Below are 10,087 nucleotides of genomic sequence, written 5' to 3'. Positions count from 1 at the left end.
TGCTATGAAAAATATCAAACGTATACCAAAGAGAGAATGCCATAATGAAACCCTCCCCCACCCCCAACTTCAACAGTTATCTACCAGAAACCTGTTTTCCACCATGTTTTAGTAAACTTGAGAGAGCAAACATTTAGACAGAGTATTTTCTTGCTCACGGAAGAGATGTTGTGTCTCAACAGGCTTGCTTTTCTTCCTTCTTTCTCATTCATTCAAAACACGTTTATTAAAGGTATTGTATGTACCAGGTGGAACTAAGAGATATGGGACATTTATTTAAAATGAAGTTCACCTGTATCTTTAAAGATTCCACCTCTATCCCTTCTGAGGGATCATCTAGGAATCCTCTTGAAGCATCTTTACAGGCAGGTAGCTTCCAATTTTATGTGTATATTTATGGATTTTTCTTTTTTAGGTCTCAGCTATCATTGACATTTTAGTGCGTCCTTTGGTCACTTCAAGTGGGATTGTTCTCCACAAAAACACTTATTTTCATTTTGCTCTTAACACAATTCATAGTTATGCTGGTATTAAAAGTATTGGGAAAGTGGTATGTGAGGGGCACCTGGCTGGCTCAGTGGTAGAGCGTGCAGCTCTTGACCTTGGGGTTGTGAGTTCGATCCCCTACGTTTAAGTAGAGATTACTTCAAAAAATAAAAGAAAATCTTTTTTGGGAAGCGGTAGGTGAAAGAATCTGATGAATCACTGCCTTTCCTCTCTATAGTATTATTATTTTTGACAGTGAGAAATTAAGGGAAGAATTTCAAAGAGAAATTCTTTTTGTCCATTTGGTTGTTACCAGGATCAATTCGTATTTCTTTTATCATCAGTCCTTTTAGCAAATCTCATCTCTCAACTTGCCTAAAGTTTATTATTCGAGTATTATAGCTTCAATCTCAATCCAAAGAAGATAATAAATACAATCTCTTTGTTATATCTTATAGAAAGTTTTTAAGAAAGCTCTTCAAAACTATCGAACTATTCTGGAAATCTTTAGTACATTCTTTCAAGGTGTGGAATTTAAACCTACCTTCACCGTAAAGCAAGGCTCTCTTAAGATCCCTTCTTTTTTTCACACACTCCTATGTCTGTGAGTTTAATATCTCACTTCTCACAAGTCATTTCAGAACAATTCTGCTTTAGTATCTTCTTCAAAAAAATTTTTTTTAAAGACATTTCCTTCCATATCACGTTATTCTGATTTGCCAGCCAAACTATTTAGGTTATATTTACGGTATGGCTGTACTGGTGTGTTTTGAAATAGGAAATTTTAAAATGGAAAAAAGGAAACCTGACAGAGTAAAAAGTTAGACAGCCTATGAAAAGGCCAAGCGCTGCCCCAGGTGGCGTAAGAGATTGGTGTTGGGCTGTAACTGTGATTTTATTTCTTTGATTGCTAAGAAGAGTTCTCATGTAACTCAGTTGCTAAAAGAAGATTTGATGTGATACTCATCCCCCCAGCCTTATTAGTACCCAGTGGGGTTATGGAGACATGCAAAAGACACATGAATTATCTTACTTTTGAGTATGTCCATTAAATTGATCTGATCTGTTCGGTCAGATCTTTTCCTCCTCTGACTGTATTTCTTCTGCATCGACAGTTATTGATTTGAAGAAATATGACGTAGTCCTTTCTTGCCCCGCTCTGGGCTATACAAGTAAACTATGCTTTGTAAGAGGCAGCGCGATGATAACACGGTGACGGGGATTGGGGAACAGGAAAGAAAACGGACTTTAGTTGAAGAGATGCATTAAGAGAGAGGAGCCCAAGATTGGATGCAAGAAACGGCACATAAAGGTGTCTTCTCCTTCACAAAAAATGCGAGCTTCTACGCAGCACAAGTACCAAATGAAACATTTGTACACGTTTCTTGAATTTCTGCACCCGTCTTTATTTTCGAGAGGTCATACCCATTTTCTGTGTGTCAAGTTTCTTGGCAGTGACCAATGAGGGGAATTTTAGGATATGAGCAAAGGATTTGAATAGCAGTATCAAAGATGATATGGCTGTTGTCCTTTATTAACAACCAGTCAGTTAAGTATCTCTAATTTTCCTTAGATAACGAACAATGGAACTGATAGCTGAAATTGGATCTTGTAAAATGTTTTTAATTGTAAAAAACAAAACAAAACAAAAAACACACCAAACCAGAACAACAACGAAAGAAAGAATCTTTGCCTTAATTTGAGTTTGAGCATTTCAAAGCTGGTATTTGCAAACTCAGAAAAAAGAGCCTTTCATTAATCCATGATTTTGGAAACAGTTACTCTAGCCCACAACCACATACAAATACAAAAATCCTAATGGGACTATTTTCTTACTAAGCCTGTAACAGTTTACATTCACCTAATGGCCTGGGGTTATGAGCAAACTACTCAATTAGAGAATTTAGGCTGGTTGCCCACATATTTTAGAGCAAATTATCCTTTCACAAATGCAGAACCCCCTATATAAAACGCCTAACCAGTATTTCCTGTAAAAAAATACTATTCCCTAAATTCCCACCTTGAACCTACTAAGAATTTCTCTTTTTGCTAGGGCAAAGATTTTATGGAAATATTTGTTTTTATATCACATACCTTACTGTTGGTCTTCCTGTGGGCTTGTGTTTTGACCTTAAAGCAGCTGAGAAATTATAATCAACACACTTCTAAATAAGATATTTCTTTTCTGAGTACTTTTGCTAAGTACTTAAGCTAAGAACCTTAAGTTGGAAGGCATAGAGTCCTGCCAATTCTTTGATAACAGATCTTCTGCTTGGGGGGTTAAATGAATTTCATGGTTATCCTTAACACTTACTATTTCTTCTTAGGCCTCTTTCATTTAAAAGGGGGTCGGTGCTTCCAATCTATAAACACCCATTAAAAGTTCTCCACCCTTTTATACTTGGCTGCTGGTCTTAATTGTCTGCAGATGGGTGGGTCACTGCATTTTTATTTCAAAGGTAGAGATTTGCAAAATGTAAACGAGCCTATTAAAAGTTCTAAATCAAAACTCTCAACATCCATTAAAGGGATCCGTGTGTAAATGGCGATAGAACTCAATCTGAACGTGTCTTTTTGCAACAAACATTTTCACCCACATGGAAACGAAATCGTCTATCACCACCAATACCTTGCACATGTACTCGATGTAAACGCTGCGTTGTCAGAGAGGTATTCAAAAATTTCATGCAAAACTTGGAACTGAGGAAAATACGTGTTTGCAAAACATTATTTTTTTTTCATGATAGTTGTCAGAGAAGAGATGCCACATAACTTACCCTACAGTATCCAACCTATACTGGGTTGAAAAGAAACAAAAGCATTTTGTTTTTTACCTTTTACACAACCAAATTCAAATTCAGCACGATACGGACCTGTAGTACTAACGAACATATTCGAACGTATTTAATGTAAAATCTTAAAACGTGACTATTTTTGGCTCACCTACTAACTTATTATCTTCTATCCTGATAAAATTCCTTTTTAGAAAACAAACCTCAGTTCGCAGTGTTGCTTGTGACTGAGAACTGAAACCCGAGACGGTTGCTCTCGGCCCTGTGGTGTTCTGGCATATCTTGCCCAAGGGACTGACAGTTTATCTCAGATTCTACAGTTTCTTCCATCCTTCTTTCACTAGCATTTCCCCTCGGTCTTGCTTTTCATTAGCCCACCCTGATGGCTGGCCACTTCTAATCTATAAATTAAACAGAAGGAAAACACAAAAGGGTGCTTTCTTTTATCTCTGGAAATCAAACGCACCACAAGCTCAATTTAGCTTGATTTCTCCGGGTCTAAAATAAAATGTCCCTAGTAGCACCCAACGTTTGCTAGAATATCTGCACTTAAAAACCAGCCTTAGATATGCTTCGTCTTGTGATGTAGAGTGGCAGTGGGATTGCTCTGGAATAGTTTAGTCACTTGGGCTCTGCTCCCCGTAATCTGTACCCAGTAGTCAAATCCAGGTTCAGCATCTGACAACTATATTTCCTTCATCCTTTCTCTAAATGCGAGGGACAATTTAATTTTAGGGCAATGGCGTTTTCCCTAAACTCCAGTGTTAATATGCTGATTATAGTGACAATATTTAAAAGTCGGTCCAGTCTTTGAGACTGCCTTCTCTTTTTTTTACTTAATTTTTCTGTGTGACAGAAGGGAAGCAGAGGTTGGGTATCTAAATAGAAACAAACACAGAAAAACCCAATTTAAGCTACTCTCCTTTAGCTTGCAAAAATACATTTACAAGCTCTCAACAAAATTTTACCTTTAAAAGCCATTTTAATATTTGTTATCTTTTTCTGAGTAAAATAAGCTGATGCTTTTACATGTGGATCTTATTATGTGAAAAGCTGTCCAAGCCTATTGAACATAATCATATGAATTACGAACTGTGACTTTATTTCTTTTATAATCTTTGTAGTTCTTTTGCCATTACTTTTACATGCCTATGTCTGGCATTATGTAGCTTTGAAACTATGCCAAAAATATTTATTGTCGTATATCTGGCATTCTCATACTCTGTGGCTGAGTTTGGTTTCCAAGCTGGGCAAAACTTATTAGCAGATACAGTTCTTGGCATTTGTTTGAAAAAAAAAAAAATCGTATGTAATTTTAGTACCCTCCTGAAATACAACCTTTTGCACTCTTTGAAACATGTATGGAGTCGGCATTCCAATTCTTGACCTATCTCTTTTTCCAACTATGAGTAATTTTTCTGTTATGAAAACTACATAAAATAGAGCAAAAACAATAACAACAAGAGAAACAGAAAAGAATGAATTTAACTGAAAACCAGACCGTTGGAAAAAATCATACGGATGGTCTGTGTAAAATATTTCTGTAGCATGCAAACCCCAGGGAATGGGGGCTGGGTCCCCATGATAGAATGCAGTGTTGGTACTTCGTGGTTACATGCGCTAATAAGAATGATGAAAAGCAAAATACGTATGAATACTTCTTTTACTAAGCTCTTTGCAGCTTGACTAGTAAATTCTTTAAAGAAGTGTTATGAAGATATTCAGTTCCTGCACTTGTTTAACGTGCTTAGCCTCGCACAGTGCTCTTCGTGTAGTTCATTCTCAATATATTTTTTGTGTAGAGTGAGCCATTAGCGTTATTAAAGATGTTTTTAAGGTATTATTAAGATGTTAAAGGATATTTCTAAAAGAAGGTAAAACCATGACTCGCACAAATCTAAAATGTTCATTTAAAAAAATTTTTTTTTCAACGTTTATTTATTTTTTGGGACAGAGAGAGAGACAGAGCACGAACGGGGGAGGGGCAGAGAGAGAGGGAGACACAGAATCGGAAACAGGCTCCAGGTTCTGAGCCATCAGCCCAGAGCCCGATGCGGGGCTCGAACTCACAGACCGCGAGATCGTGACCTGGCTGAAGTCGGACGCTTAACCAACTGCGCCACCCAGGCGCCCCATAAAATGTTCATTTTAGAGACCAAATATTTTATTTAATGCATTAATTAGTGAGGGAAACAGTAGAATGTTACAAAGAGAATTCAAAGAACTACATACATGTGGGAATATGGGAAGTTAAAATACATGTACAAATAGATGCAAAACTGATCTATACAGAGAGCAATAATCAATTGCCTTCTACTGGAGGTAATTTGTCTGCCTTTCTATGGACAAAAATCATTTGTATTATCTATTTTCTTTAATTTACAGAGTAATAAATAATAATACTTGCACCACGCATTTTAAATGGCGAAGATGCTATGATTGAAATGTTATATAAATTATTCTGTGTTAATATGTTCATTAATCTTTTTCAGTCAAAAATTTTTTGAGTGCCTATTATGTAGCATTGTATTTGATGCTGAGGATATAAAGGTAATCCAAAACTGCCCTCAGAGGTCTATCGTTCGGTGTGAGAGACAGACATTGATCAAATAAGCACAATAATGAATTTACAGTTGTAACTGATCAGAACTACAAAGCTGACTGAGACAAGTCTACGGGACTCCTGGAGGGTAAAATTCATAGAATGGTAATCTCAATGTAAGTTATTTTTACTTTAAGTAGCATCGACATTTCCTGATTTTTGTGTTTATCAAAGGTGATACTTTAAATTAGAAACCTATTTTTTAAAAACTGCTGAGTCAACTACAATTTCTTACAAAGCTAGTAATTCTGCAAGACATAAATAAGTCTAATATTGACATACTTTGATATTATTTTTTAATGTTTATTTATTTATTTTTAATGTTTGTATTTATTTTTGAGACAGAGAGAGACAGAGCATGAGCAGGGGAGGGGCAGAGAGAGAGAGGGAGACAAAGAATCTGAAGCAGGCTCCAGGCTCTGAGCTGTCAGCGCAGAGCCCGACGCGGGGCTCGAACTCATGGACCATGAGATCATGACCTGAGCCAAAGTTGGATGCTCAACCGACTGAGCCACCCAGGCCCCCCTAATGTTTATTTTTTGAGAGAGAGTGAGAAGGGGGGCAGAAAGAGAGGGGGACAGAAGATCCGAAGTGGGCTCTGTACTGACACTCGAATCCACGAACCATGAGATCATGATCTGAGCCAAAGTCAGACATTTAACCGACTGAGCCACCTAGGCACTCTGCCAATTGTTCCTTCTAATGTCCTCTCTCCAGTTCCCCCAGTATGCTTGTCCAAAACAGTTATTTGTGATATATCTAGCCCACAGAAAGATGTCACTCTTCAGTGTTTTAGTTAACCATCCTGTGTTCTGAAATGCTGTTTCTGTTGGTTTCCCCAGGGCTGAGTATCCCTGAGCACATTTGTTCATTGACTCTATTCACTTAAATGTACTCCCTTTATGTTCAAAGATCCAATTAGAAGATCGCTCTTACGAAGCTTACTGTGGTAATATAGAGTTAAGATACAAAAGCATTCACTTTTTTTTTTAAGCTTATTTATTTTGAGAAAGAGAGAGAGAGAGAGAGAGAGAGAGAGAGAGAGAGATGAGGGCAGGGGAGGGGCAGAGAGAGATCGTGGGAGGGAATCCCAAGTAGGCTCCCCCCTGTCAACACGGAGTTCTAGTGGGGCTCGATTGCACCAAATGTGAGATCATGACCTGAGCCAAAATCAAGAGCGGGCTGCTTAACAGACTGAACCACCCAGGCACCTCCAAATGCATTCATTTTGTGAACAGGCTGTAGATATCCCCATCACAAAAGCTAAATTTATATTTGTGAATGTGACCCTAGCAAAACAAGAAAAATACACACTTTAGTTTGTTTTTCCGTAGTAGTAGGGATAGGTACGATCTAAACCATTCATACTTGTCCAAATACTCCTTTTGATCTTACATTTGAAGCTACTAAAAATGATCCAGCACCTTTAATTTTTTTTTCAACGTTTATTTTATTTTTGGGACAGAGAGAGACAGAGCATGACCGGGGGAGGGGCAGAGAGAGAGGGAGACACAGAATCAGAAACAGGCTCCAGGCTCTGAGCCATCAGCCCAGAGCCCGACGCGGGGCTCGAACTCACGGACCGCGAGATCGTGACCTGGCTGAAGTCGGACGCTTAACCGACTGCGCCACCCAGGAGCCCCAATCCAGCACCTTTAAACCTTCACCTTGTGTCTTTTATCAGGTTTCCTAGAAGCAGGCCATCAGATGAGGGTTCATATGCAAGTGACTTATTACGAAAGTACTCCTGGGGGAACCAAGTAAGGGGATGTGGAAAGCAGGACAGGGAAGAGAACACAGCCAAGCAAGAATGAATGTCAGTCCAACTCACAAGGTAGCTTTACCTGTGCCTGCGTGGGCACTCTGGAATGAAGCCATGCCTCAGAATTGTCTTGACCAGAGGGTAAAGGAGAGGGTCTTTCATACTCCTGCACCTATCAGTCCCTCTTGGGTGAAGCTGGGTGGGGGGAAGTAAATTCCTAGGCACTTTCCAGTGTTGGTACAGTGAGATCCAGTTTCCCCAGGGCATCTTCCAAAAAGTAGCCCATTGTTCGCTGTTCGAAGCAGAAACACACAAAGAGGTAAAAAGGGATCTGCAGATATTGGGAAGAAACGTTGATAGTGTTTGCAACACTCTATCTGGTCCCCTAAAATCTATTCTCTTCTATGGAAGAGAATATGGAACCCCATGGAAGGCTACCTACAAGGTACATTAGGCTACATTTCCCAGCCTTCTTTGTCAAGTGTGGCCCTGCAGCTGTGTTCTCTTCAATAAACAGTGTGAGTGATGTGTGCCGCTTCTGAGCCGAGGTTAGCTCCACCCATATTGTCCTTCTCCTCCCTGCTGCCTGGAACTCAGAGTGACTCAGCTTATACTATAAAGATAATGACAGTGACCTAAGGTCTGATGATGGAAGATGGTAGAAGGACTGGGGTCTCTGAATGACTTCACGGAGCCGAAGTTGTTGGTGACCCAAAGCAGTCATACTGGACTGCTAGGTAAAGAAGCAAACCTCTTCCGGGGCACCTGGGTGGCTCAGTCGGTTAAGCGTCCGACTTCAGCTCAGGTCACGATCTCGCGGTCCGCGAGTTCGAGCCCCGTGTCGGGCCCTGTGCTGACAGCTCAAAACCTGGAGCCTGCTTCTGATTCTGTGTCTCCCTCTCTCTCTGCCCCTCCCCCATTCATGCTCTGTCTCTCTCTGTCTCAAAAATAAATAAACGCTAAAAAAAAAAAAAAGAAGTAAACCTCTTTTTCAAACCACTTAGCTATTGTTGGGTCGCTAGCACAGCAGTCTGACCTTTCTCTAATTACTAGAGGAGACTTTTTTCTTATCAAAATGTTATATTATAGATCCATTTTCAATTACTCTTGATTTCTTCTATGAGAGTACATATTATAAGAGAGAAGGAGATTTGCCTATCTTTTTCTTGCTGGCAAAAAATACTCAAAAAATAGTTACCTAGTGAATAAGTAAAAGTGTAGTTATTTTGTCCTACAATAATTAAAATTTATAAACACACATCACAATTAAGAGCTTATTATAATACTAAGTTAGGAGTGATGTAGAACAAATGGGAAGAGTTTAATGAAACATAATCCAAATGATTGATGAGCTAAAATGTTGCCATTCAAATGGATAGAAAATAAATTATATAATTTAAAGACAAGGCTGGGGGCGCCTGGGTGGCGCAGTCGGTTAAGCGTCCGACTTCAGCCAGGTCACGATCTCGCGGTCCGTGAGTTCGAGCCCCGTGTCGGGCTCTGGGCTGATGGCTCAGAGCCTGGAGCCTGTTTCCGATTCTGTGTCTCCCTCTCTCTCTGCCCCTCCCCCGTTGATGCTCTGTCTCTCTCTGTCCCCCCCAAAAAAAAAAAAAAAAAAAAGTTGAAAAAATAAAGACAAGGCTGAAGGGCACCTAGGTAAGTGTCTTTTCACACAGAAAAGGTGATTATGTAGAGGTCGCTGACCAACTGTTTTCCATGTCTGCAGAGGGAAAACTAGCAGAAAAGAGCTTAAACTGACTTGACAGAAATAGTGATTAAACATTAGAAAAGGCTCCAGAGTAATATTGTGGAATCTCTGTCCCTGGTGAATTTTAAGGACAAACCATCTGTCTTAGACGTTTCAGGCAGAGCCTTGCAGGAAGAGAGAGGTCTGGATTAAATGACTCCTTGATCTGGCTCCCTTTCAATTCCAGAAGTCTGTGCCACTATACAGGGCATCAGAGGATCTGACAGTGACATCTTTCACTCCAGTGACCAGCGGATTGATTAATAGGCATCCCCTATCTATAACTTGAGAGAGTTATTTCTCTGGGTGAGGCTTATGGGGTGGGTGGGAAATAGGGAGAAGACAGACTAATTTTCCAAAGTAATGATATTTAAGAACTCTAGATAGAACTCTAAGATACTAATTTCCGTATGCTCAATACAAACTGGGAGAGTCCCGAGATTTTTGACACATTTCAAGCGCAAGGTATTATTGAGTAAAAATCACTTTTATAGCAATGATGGAAAGATAATTTAATGTTGACTTTGAAATGACACAGAACAGAGAGAAACAATTGATATCCATTTACAATATTTATTTATTTATTTATTTATTTATTTATTTATTTATTTATGTTTATTTAGTTTTGACAGAGAGAGAGAGAGAGAGAGAGACAGAGCATGAACGGGGGAGGGTCAGAGACAGGGGGAGACACAGAA

Source organism: Herpailurus yagouaroundi, unplaced genomic scaffold (assembly GCF_014898765.1).
Source record: "Herpailurus yagouaroundi ecotype Mexico unplaced genomic scaffold, PumYag 140, whole genome shotgun sequence".
Lineage (NCBI taxonomy): Eukaryota > Metazoa > Chordata > Mammalia > Carnivora > Felidae > Herpailurus > Herpailurus yagouaroundi.
The sequence above is the reverse complement of the archived record's forward strand: the minus strand, read 5'-3'. Positions refer to the sequence as shown.